This window comes from Solanum dulcamara, chromosome 9 (genome assembly GCF_947179165.1).
Source record: "Solanum dulcamara chromosome 9, daSolDulc1.2, whole genome shotgun sequence".
Taxonomy (NCBI): Eukaryota; Viridiplantae; Streptophyta; class Magnoliopsida; order Solanales; family Solanaceae; genus Solanum; species Solanum dulcamara.
In genome coordinates, this window is record NC_077245.1 from 44,015,604 (window position 1) to 44,027,623 (window position 12,020).

Below are 12,020 nucleotides of genomic sequence, written 5' to 3' on the forward strand. Positions count from 1 at the left end.
CTAAGACTTTAACACATTCAACCATACAAACTGAACAAATAACACTCAGGGGTACTAATGGTAGGGGTAAAATAGTAATTTTGCTCAAATTTCCAAAAAATAACCCTCAAGGTCATTATATTATGGATAAGCCAATGAGAAAAGAAATTGGGATAGAAAACTTTCGGGTAGTGACTTGAAAATATTGAGTCTGGGCCAGACTTGGACTAAATCTGAGTCAGATGAGGTCTAGGGTAATCTGATAATAGATGGGGGATTGATTTATTAGGTTGATCATTTGAGTATATAGCCACAATACGAAGCCTGTACAGCTTTACAAAATTATATTCAGGCGAGTAAAACTCTCAAAAATAAACTTGGCGTGAAGTATAGATGTTAAAACGTCATGGAATGAGGGTGTGTTACAAAATGGGAGACTTGGGACTCAAACACGGATATTCTATCTCCGTGCATCCCGCTAGGGTGCTGCTGCTATAGTGGGATAGTCCCGCAGTGGTGGGATAGTCGAGAGTAAAAATGGGAAGATTCCCAAAAATGTTATTTTCTGCAAACCTTCTTTCTTAAGAGTTAAGAGGAAACCTAGAGCAGTTCCTCACCATTTTTCCATGAATTCTCGCACCAATGATAAGTTAATTACTCCCCTATTCCATTATTTTGATTCTTAAAATTTAGAATCGTAGTTGATTATCATTGGGGGAGGGTTTTGGCCTGAAATTAATGAAAAAGGCCCTAGTTGGGCATTAGGATCATGGGTTTGTCCTAGGGTTGAAATTGTGATATAGTTCAAATAAATTAGGTCATTTTATTGATCCTTTGAATATATGTGACTGTTTTTAGACCAAGAACAAAATGAAAGGCTTTGAAAAGGAAAAGCTCTAGCAGTTTAGAGTTTTCAAGGCTTGGTTTTGAGATAGGTGATAGTTTTGTCTTCCCGTATGTGTCATATGTGCTTGTTAACTACTTCATTTGTATACATATATGTATGTGAATAAGGAAAGATGAAATGAACCACATGAAATGACTACTTACTGTCAATGGCATGTATGAACATGTTATTGGTGTTTATGACTGTTGAGGCTATTCGTTGTATTTGTGATTGTGTAGTGTTTGATTGGATCGAGTATCACATTTCGACACATAACTGGATCGGACGTCACATTCCGACATATATTTGGATTGGATGTCACCTTTCGAGACAATATTGGACTGGGTGTTACGGTCCGACACACTAATAGGTTAAGTATAGGTTCCATGAGAGAACCATTCTTTGACTATTCATTGTAATTGAGACTGTTGACTTCTGCATATGTGTGTTACTGTGTTGTAGTTACTTGTTTCATATCTCACTTACTGAAATAGCCGTGTGATCCTACTAGTACATGTTGACACCCAATTTTGACCCTCTACAACTTAAATAAACTATCGAGCTTCATCAGTTTTGAACAATTTAAAATAATTAGCTTTTATAAAATTAAAATATTTTCATGCTATTCTTAATTAATTTGATCATTTTTATAATTTTAGAATAATGTATATATATATATATATATATATATATATATATATTATTTTTTATTTAATTATATCCTTAATTACTACTTTATAATTATTCAAAAATCATCTCAAAAAGATTTTATTTTTAATTAATATTTTGTGAGCTAGTTTAGTTTAATTAATTGATTTATATTTAAGTTAATTAATTTAAATTTAAGTTAATTATTTTACTTTATCAAGATTAAGAAGCTCGTTAATTAATTAATATTAATTTGTCCTATTTAAGTTTTAGCCGAAATCCCTAATTAAATTCATTTTGACTAAAATCGTAATTCAATTGGCTATAATTGAAACCATATGTTCATTTATTAAATTGCCATTCTAGCCAATTCCTACCCAATTCCACTATTTCCTACATTTTAACACAGCAAACCAAGTTCCCATTTTCCCATAACAATTCCAATTCCCACGTGACCCAACCCATTACCCAAAACCTATACAACTTTACACTACAACAACAATACCCAAGACGTATACAATTGACAACAACATCAACTCCATGCCCTTGGATTCTTGTTTAAGTTTAGGCCCTAGATTATGGTTCTCAAGTTTGTTGTTTGTTTAAACTTTGTACTCGCTTAAGTTGGTTCATCTCTGTTTAACATGTCATTTGGTTACATTACATGAAGGAAAATCTGTTTAGCTTCTTCACATGTTTAAAATATCCAAAATCAACGTATAGTCTTTGATTAGCCTGTGTCCGGAATCTTCTGTTCATTTTATTTTGGAATTTTTCTTTTATCTTTACTTAAATGGACTTTATGGTTGTTCAATAAAAGCCGCCTTCTGATCACTGTTTTGTTCCAATAGATAGTCTCATCTTTGTTTGTTTATTTTTGCGTTACATCTTAACTAAAGTCTCTCGTCTTTAAACTCCAACACTACTGTAACACCCTAAAAACAAATTCGCCAAGACTCGAACCATTCTTCATAAGCGTATAGATTCGAACTGAATGACTTCTAATTGTATATATGAGTTAGGATCAATTACTAAGTATTTAAAGAGTATTAGATGTGGTTTAGGCTAATGAGGGATCTCTAACACAAAGCCAAATCCAAAGAATTTCTATTGGCTAAGTTTTCGGATGAGTTAGAATAAGGGTCAACTTCAAACGACCATAACTTTCAGAATATTAAGAGTTAGGTGACCCATGACCTATCAAATTAAAGGTCTTTGAGTCCTATTTCTAATGCCATCGAGTGTGCCACATTCTGAGTTTAGAGTAAAAGGTTATGACCATTTTACCAAAGACTACTAACGCAGCAGTTTGGGAGCTTGGCTCGGACCGCCACTAACGCGCAGGAAACTAGATACAGTAGTTTGGGCTTTGGCGCGGTGCGCCACTATCGCGCCTACAGGGTCTTGAACCCGTTTTTCTAATTTTTTCTTGAGAAAGGACATTCCAGGCTTTTCCTCACCTATCCCAAGTATAACCCTAGACATTTTGGGACTAAAAAACAATTCCCTCATAGTATCCAAGAAGGTTTTCCTCTCCTTCACCTTAGGATATTTGAGAGAAGAGACTAGAAAAGAGAAGAAGAGCTAAGATTCAAGATCTTCAAGCCATGTTTTTGATTCTTGGTGAGATTATCTTCATTCCAGGTATGTAAGACTACTCACAACGTTGGATTGATTTCATCCACGTGCCTACATCTTCATTGATTCGAGTTAAGTTGAGTTTTGAGGTTGTATGAGTTAAGTTCTTGAGTTATCTATAAATTCTATTGAGTTTTGTATATAAATCCATATGTATTAATGATGTTATTGAGTTAAGTTTTATTGAGAGTATGGATTCATGTACTCATTCACATAAACCCAAGATGAGATTTCATTTTTGTCATAATTTGTCTTGAGGTTGAGATTGATGGTTTTCATGTATAAATAAAAATATTGCTTTCAGAGTGAGATGATGCATTTTTTATGAGTTTGATGAAATTGAACATAGAGTTAAATGAGGATTTTGGAGCAAGATGTTTGATGATGATGTAAATAATGTCTATTTTTTTTTAAAAAAAGTAAAATGATTGATGAAGAGGTAATGTTGATGATGATGCATGAGATGGAGTGGATTGGAGTCTAATGTCACCAGATGATATAATTTGCATAATACAATTTGATTAGAGTCTTATGAGGATTTTGAGTATAAATGATTGTTTGAGAAGGAGTCTTAAAAATGATTTGTGAACGTTTTTGTATTTATGCACTATTTTGAGTTTAAAGAATGATTATCTTCATATTTGATTTAGAAAGAGTTTAAGCATGAGTTGAGTTTGAGAAGTCTCTTAATTACTATTTTGAGCATGAGTATTTTGAGTATAAACAAGTTGAGCATTATTACATTAAAAATCTATTTTGAGATTGAGTTAAGGAGTTAAAAATTATGTTTTAAATACATTTAATATCTACTGCATTGGTTGAGTTGAAAGCATGTCTTAAGTGAAAACATTAATGATTGTTGACTCTGAATCCTAATGAGTCATGAATAAGTCTTGAAAGGATTGTTTGATTGAAAGAAGTGATAATTGAGATGAGCTGATTTGATGAGAGTCCAATGAGACTAAATGAGTTGATTTTGAACTACAATTTAAATTTTTTTCAATAAAAAATAGCTATATTATAGTTACATAGCAAATTAAAGGTATCCCAATATACTTCCTACTTTTTGTCAACTTATGCACATGTTTTTAGTAGAACTAAAAAACTGAAAACTGACCCACGTTTTCCCCAATTCCCACTTCTCTCTATACATTTTTTCACTTCCTGCTCATCTCTGCTCGCTCTTAAAGTTTTTTTTATCAAAATTCCCAAGGTTTCTCTCCAAAGAATTCCATTGATCCAGGTAAACAAATACTCATCATATATCATGGTAAATTTTTATCGACTTGTAGCTTTGCGATTTTTATGTAGCTCTTAGTTTATATTGTAGTTGATCTTCGAATTTTCTATTTGTTGAGCAATTTATTGATTTTAGTTAGGGTTTTTTTATAAGGAAAAACACCAAAATTGAATTCAATGCCTGATTCAAAGAGGGTTACAAGAGATATCCTATGTAATCATCAATTTTTTGGGGATTTTCCCTCTTTTGATCTCTGCATTACTCTGTCACGACCAAGGTGTAGGGCTAGACATGACATGGCAAATGAAAAACCCGAAAGTACCTCAAACAAGCCTCTTAGCATTCTTAAGCCTTTCATAAGTAATGAAAATAAATAAACAAGAAGAATTAATAATAGTAAATCTTCAACTTACATATGTCCAACAATACCTCTAACTTTTAGATTTAACGGGGCTAAGACAAGTCTCTATCTCACCCTCAATCATAATAGAAAGAAATGTCATAGTAAGTGTCTAAAGATCTCAACAATCATAAGCTAGAAAGATAAAAGAGTATTGTTTCCGGAACATGGAAACTCATCAAAAGTAGTCTTCAAACGAAATCTCAACTAGCCACGTGGAGAAGAACGAGGAAGAGCACCGGTTCCTACATGGTGATATCATGTAGGCAAAAGAATATACATTAGTACTTTGAATTTACTAAGTATGTAAGCTTGCATGAACATTGAGAAAATATTAAAATATTTATGCAATATGAAACATAATGCAATGCATGCATAATCAATCATATATATGTATCCTTTAAAATATTCATTTGGTGGAAAAATGATCATAACCGACAATTTAAGACCATGTGAGCTATTACATGGAATCCAACATAATGCAATGCATGCATAATCAATCATATATATGTAACCTTTAAAATATTCATTTGGTGGAAAAATGATCATAACCGACATTTAAGACGATGCAAGCTATTACATGGAATCCAACATAACTCCCTACGTTGGCTGGAGAGACTACTTGCCGGGTAGAACTCCGTCAACTTCATTCATTTCTTTAACTTTAACTTTCAGGATTTTCATGGATCCATTAGCCTAAGCCTACAAGGGCTCCTATGTTGGCACATAGTTAATGAGACAAGGGGTTGTTATTAGGATTTTCTTACCGAATCTCACCTCAATGACCCATTCAGTGTTAAGTCAATCCCACATAATAGTTTAATACTTCAAAATAGTCATAGCATATAGCGTGAGAATTCAAAATATGATATTCGGTAGAATATCTCATTAAAATATTTGGTGATTCAAATATGCAAAAATTATCCTTATAGCATAAAGAATCCATCATTTATAGCATTTCATCATTCTTTTATTTTATAAGACTCTCTTTTAATCATAGACATTGCTTTCATAAATATTCATTTGGAGTCAAAGTTTTTAAGTCAAACTTCATTGAAAACATAGTAAAAATTAGGTGGGTTCAAATCACTTCAACATGAAAACATGTGTGTAAATGAATATGCATAAATACTTTGAAATTCATTAATTAAAAATCATGCTTTAAACAACCCACCATGAATTTCAAGAACCTTTAAAGAGATAAATAGAAAAATTACTTGCGAACCATCAATTTATACATATGAAATCATGTTGCATCAAAATAGACCAATAAACATTAGTTTAACCATGATTCATGCTATTAAGTAAAAATAAGAATTACCCATAAGAAAATATTACTTGAAATCAAGAGATTTAGTTGAAAGAATTTTGGACTACATGGGTGAAAGAATCCATGGATAAACACCACATAACTTAGAGTAAAGCTTAAAGAAAATAAATATAATTTATCATATAATCAAAATACTTTAGGCATGAGAGTGGAAGAAATAATCTCATTGAAACCTTACATACCTAGAATCCGAAGCGTTACTCAGAATCGAAGAATTTAATGAATACTCTTGAATCCTAGCCTTTTCTCCTCGTCGGAGCTTTTTGTGTACTATCTAGAGTATATGAATCACCAGAATAGTATTTCTACACTACTAAGAACTAAAACTATATTTTGAGAATGAGTAAAGAAATGTATAGAGAGAAGAGTTGTTTGAGAAAGCTTGATGAACAAAATGATGAAATAAGGTGGGTATTTATAGGTGTGAAAAAGGGACCTAAGAATAATTAAAATATTATAAAGAAAAATTTGAAAATTTTATGGAAGTTTGTGATGTCTTGGGTGATGTCAAATGGAGGACTATTGATGTCATAGATGATGTCAAATGGATCTAGATCTTTCCATGATTGGTGAGATAAACCTTCTTTTAACGAAATACATTTTTTCAGAGTTGCGTTTGAATAAGATAACTTCCTCATTAGGATTTAGTGTCTTCATATCAATTGTTGCTCTAGATGTCTACTTTCATTTTGTTCAAGAATCAACCGATTTGGAGAATCCTACAATGAGATATGATATTTCATCTACAAATACTCCATTTCATCTCTGCACCATGTCTTGCAAAAATTAATTTATTTGACCTACTTAACTTAACATAAATATAGCCACTGGAGCCATTCTAAAAAGGGAGAAATTAGCACCTCCAAAATATAAAATATGGTCTTCATAAAGTTTTAGGTAATGATGTTTAGGTTATTAAGAAATTTGAATTACCTAATTTGGACCAACCTATAAAAAGTTATTCCCAAAATACAGAAGCTGTATCATTTTTATCGAGAATTGGAATATCATATACAACATTTTTAGGGGGTGTTACATTATCTCTTCCTTGGGAACATTCATCCTCGAATGAGGAAAGACTAACTTGAGTAGAGTAGAGTGTAAACCAACAACCTATCATTAATGAAATAGTGCAATTTTAAACATCATTCGAAACATATTTCATAATTTTGCAAGCATATGACAAGAAAAGTTGAAATGCAAAGATTTCAAGTAATTGAACAAGGACAACTTAATACCTTAGGTTTAGGTAGAGGGAAAGAGATGAGGGTATCTCTTAATCATATCCGCTTTCGCTTTCCATGTAGCACTTGCGACTTGTTGATTCCTCCAAAGGACTTTAACAGATGCAACTTCTTTGTTCCTCAATCTCTTAACTTGTCGCTCCAAAATTTCAACTGGGACTTCTTTATAGGTCAAGTTTTCTTCAACATTCACTACTCCCAAAGGAACGATGGAAAAAGGATCATCCATACATTTTCTCAACATAGACACATGGAACACCGAATGAACCATGGCTATTTCCAATGGAAACTCCAACTCATACGTAACCTTGCCAACACATCTCACGATTCTATAAGGCCCTAGATACCTAGGGCTCAATTTCCCTTTCTTACCAAACCGAACCACACCATTCATGGGTGAAACCTTCAGATAAACCCAATCGTCCATATTGAATTCAAGATCCCTTCTTCTAGTGTCGAAATAGGACTTTTGGTGACTTTGATCTATGTTCAATCTTTCTCTAATGATCTTTACCTTTTCTAAAGCATCAAGTACCAAATCGGGGCCCAACAAGGTCATCTCACCTACTTCGAACCAACCAACCGGGGATCTACACCATCTCTCATTCAAAGGCTCAAAGGGTGTTGTAATGACCCGTTAGGTCATTTTGAGAACGAGTCCTTCTCCTTTCATACGAGACCCTTCCTGTAAAAGTTTAATGGGTTATTTGGACTATTCGGTAATTTTGGTTAATTAGTTGAGGGATAATTTTAGAGAATTAATTTAATTGATGCGGTAAAGTGTGAATTTATTTAATACCCTATAACACTTTTCTTATATTTATTAAAATAGGTTAGTATGGTTTGTAAATTTTAATACATAATTAGTTTGGAAAAGAAAAATAAATAAATAAATAATAAAAGAAAAGAAAAAAAATTATATATATATATATATATATATATAATCTGATGGCCTAATGCCATCAGATGTAACGAGAAAAAAAAAGAGAACAGCTACGCCGATGAAAAAAAAATCTGGAAAAAAAATACGGAGGAAGAAATAAAAGAAAGGGGAAAAGAAAAATAAAGGAGAAGAGAAAAATAGGGATTTTCATTCCAAAGCGTCAAGGTAGTTATTCTCATCCTTTCCATTAAATTTTCATGTGATTATGAATAAATTTTTAGGGTATATTGGCGGAGAAATAACACTGAAATAAGAAAATATGACCCTAGGGTTCTTCACAAAAAAAATCGTGATTTGAGGGTCGAATAGCGATCCGTTTTAGCTGAAATTTGACATGTGAGTTTATTTTATCATAAGTGAATATAATCGAAAAGAAAATTTCAGATTTAACTTTAATGACTCGGGATGACTTTTTGACCCAATTTTTTATCCAAAAATAAATATAGCAATATGAGTGTCATTGGATTCATATTCTTATGAAGATTATGTATTTGAAAAGATTTTAATCATTAGAAAGCGTTACAAAAAGCTCAAGTTTTAAAGTGATTATTCAATTTAATTAAGGTTTAACCCTAGTTTTGAAATTCAGAAAATATGAGAGTTGACATGTTAAGTGACATCAAGATTAAGAACATGTTTATAGATTTGCTTAAATTTTTGGGTCTAGGCTAGACATATGGTAATAAGGGTGTTGTTAGTTTCAAAAATCTTATTGTGATTATTTATTTGACTAGATTACGTTGATTTGGAGGCTAACAAAAAGGAAAGACTCAAGTCTCGGAGTGATTGCTTGATTAATTAAGGCAAGTGAATTTCTAAATCTGAGTTTAAGTTTGTAGATGCTTGTATTTCCGTGTTATGTGTACTAGAGAGTAATGAGAATTAGACTTGGTTATTGACTGTATGATTGACCTTAAAAATAGAAATGAGGGGTATAAAATGGTGATCTAATGACATGTATTGGTGAAATTAATATGTTGTGATTATGAATTTATTTTGGACATGTGAAATGACTATGTTGATGTGAGATAGGAAAAATTATTGTTGTTGTCATGTTATTATCGTGAATTATATGAACATGAATTGATTGCATTGGTTCTGACATATTGTGTTGAAACTGAAAATGATATGAAACAAAGGAGTCGGGTCACACGCTCCGTGGCAGGTATTATGAAACAAAGGGGTCGGGCCACACGCTCCATGACAGGTATTATGGAAATAAAGGAGTCGGGCCACATGCTCCGTGGCATGAAATATATATTGAGGGGCCGGGCCACATGCTCCGTGGCAAGTTACATGGATAGAAATGTCCCCCATGGGTTTCGGACTGTAATTCAGCGGATGTGTACCAGTAGGACAGACATGCATCCTCTCATTGTATTGCATCGCATTTTGTTGATATTTGTGAATTCGTATTTTATATAAAAAAATGTACAGAATCATATTTGTGCAAGGAAAAAGAAAAAAAAAGGGTTCTAACAGAATGCATATTTCCACTGATCAAGACTTCTACATTCAAATGACAGAGAAATCGTCACATAATTTCACAAAGATCTCTCTTGTACACAATAACGTCTTAAATCCTAAATGATATCGAGAACAAACAAACACAAAAATACTACAAAGCAAGACTGCATTTTCACGATATACAAAAAAATAAACGCATTTTAAAATATAAAATGGAAAAATAAAAAAATGAAATGCACTGACCTATTGTGGTGCAGTGAACAAGAGACTTGAAGGTTTCATATCTACTTTCGAACGTCAGCAACTATGGATTCAATTGCCTTTAAATCCACAATCTCAGCAGAAAGATGAGAACAAATTTTGGACGGTTAAGATTAGAGTATGGCTGCTAAGATGGTTCGAAAAAAAACAACAGCATTAATGTGAGGTTTGTGGCTAAAAAAATCGATTCCAGAACATCCAAAACGAATGCAAAAGGATGGTATTTATAGGGACTACGTTGAGGTTATGGGATATCTTTTAGGCGAGATTTGAGTCCCATTTTGAATTCAAAACAACTCACTGGCCTCCAACAGAGGCAACTCAAAAAAGAAACAGAGAGAGACAGGGATCTCGATGCCAAAAACGACGAGAAGAAGGAAAGAAAGAAGTAAACGTTTTACCTTGCTCTGTCGGTTGCAAAAAAGGAAGACTGAAACTCAAAATCTTTGGTGAAAACCTCGGGATTTCTCAACGATTCTCCATAAATGTTTACTCTAACTGACCTTACAAGCCCATGCTCGCAAAAATGGTGATCGAAGCGATCCTCAAAATGTAGCAAAGGACAGAACTTATCCTCCGCCATTGCAGAGCTAAAGGGAGAGAAAAACTATTTTGGGGGAAAACAAAAGCTGCGTTCTTTTGTTGGTTGGTGAAAAGCCTACAAAACTTTAGGCAACACCCCGATTTTTTTTAACTAAGACCGAGCGATCCTTCATAGGGGTATGGGATTGTACCGAATGAATCAAAATTGTGTGCATGTGTGAAGGTTCATTCTTTAGTGTGAGAATAGATTTGAAGATGAATTAAGGTCATAAAAATCCTCTAGCACAAAGTCGAGTTGAAAGCTTCCTTACCGATTGAGTTTCGATAAAAGATGTTATTTGGGTCAAATTCAAACGATAATATCTCCTAGAATATAAAGAATTAGGTGGCCCATGACCTATAAAATTAAAGGTCTTTGAGTCTTCTTTCCAACGCCACCAAGCTTGTTTCATTCGGATCAGATTAAAAAGTTATGATCGTTTTATTAGAGGCTGCCAGAACCCAAAAGAGTTACGACTCAACTCTATGACCTGTAGTGTTTTCTACGAGCCGTAGGAGTCAAATCCGCAGAAAAATTCTGCACGTGCTCTAGGGCTATGTTGATCCTTTCCCAAGCTTTTTAGCCTTATTCTTAGTCATTTTTGAGTGTTTTTACTGAGTATATCATCCAACTAACTAGTTTTCCTCTCATAATCATCAATCTGAATAATCTAGTCTCAAGAAACTCTCTTAAAACTAACATAGGGTTCCTCTTCTTCATCAAAAAACCTAAGGCTTTTCAAGTCAAAAGATTCAAGAATCAAAGAGAATCCCTTCACCCAAGGTTTTTCCATGTTCTTCCACTCTAACAACTCCATAAAAGAGTTTTTTTTCTTGAGATCAAGGACAAAGATTTCAAGATAAAAGGTTTCCTTCGAGACAAGCTAGTATTTTTCGAGTTTCGATTGTAATATCAATCTTCCACGTGCCGAATTGAATTCATCCACGCGCCCTACATCTAATGAATAAATTAGATTAGTTTAGTTGAGTTTTATCCCTAGTTTTTTGAGCTCCGAATGAATAAATTTTTTGTTCATTGAGTTCTATATAATTATGCATCGAGATTATTATTGATTCTACACTTTGAATTCTTGTGATTTCTGTTCATGGTTTCATTCACATGAACCCTAGTTGAGTTTTGAAGTTTCATGAATTGAGTTCTTGAATTATTTATAATTCCTATTGAGTTTTGTGTATGAATTATATTGTGTTATTATATATGTATTATAATATTTCTTGACGAGTTTCTTGAGTTGAGTTTTGTTGAGAGTATGGATTCGTGTTTGTATCCACATGAACCCCAAGTGAGATTTCATTTGTATTTTATGCATTGATGGAATTTTTAAAAAATGATGTGTGAACATTTTTGCATTAATTATTTCATGCATTATTTTGAGTTTAA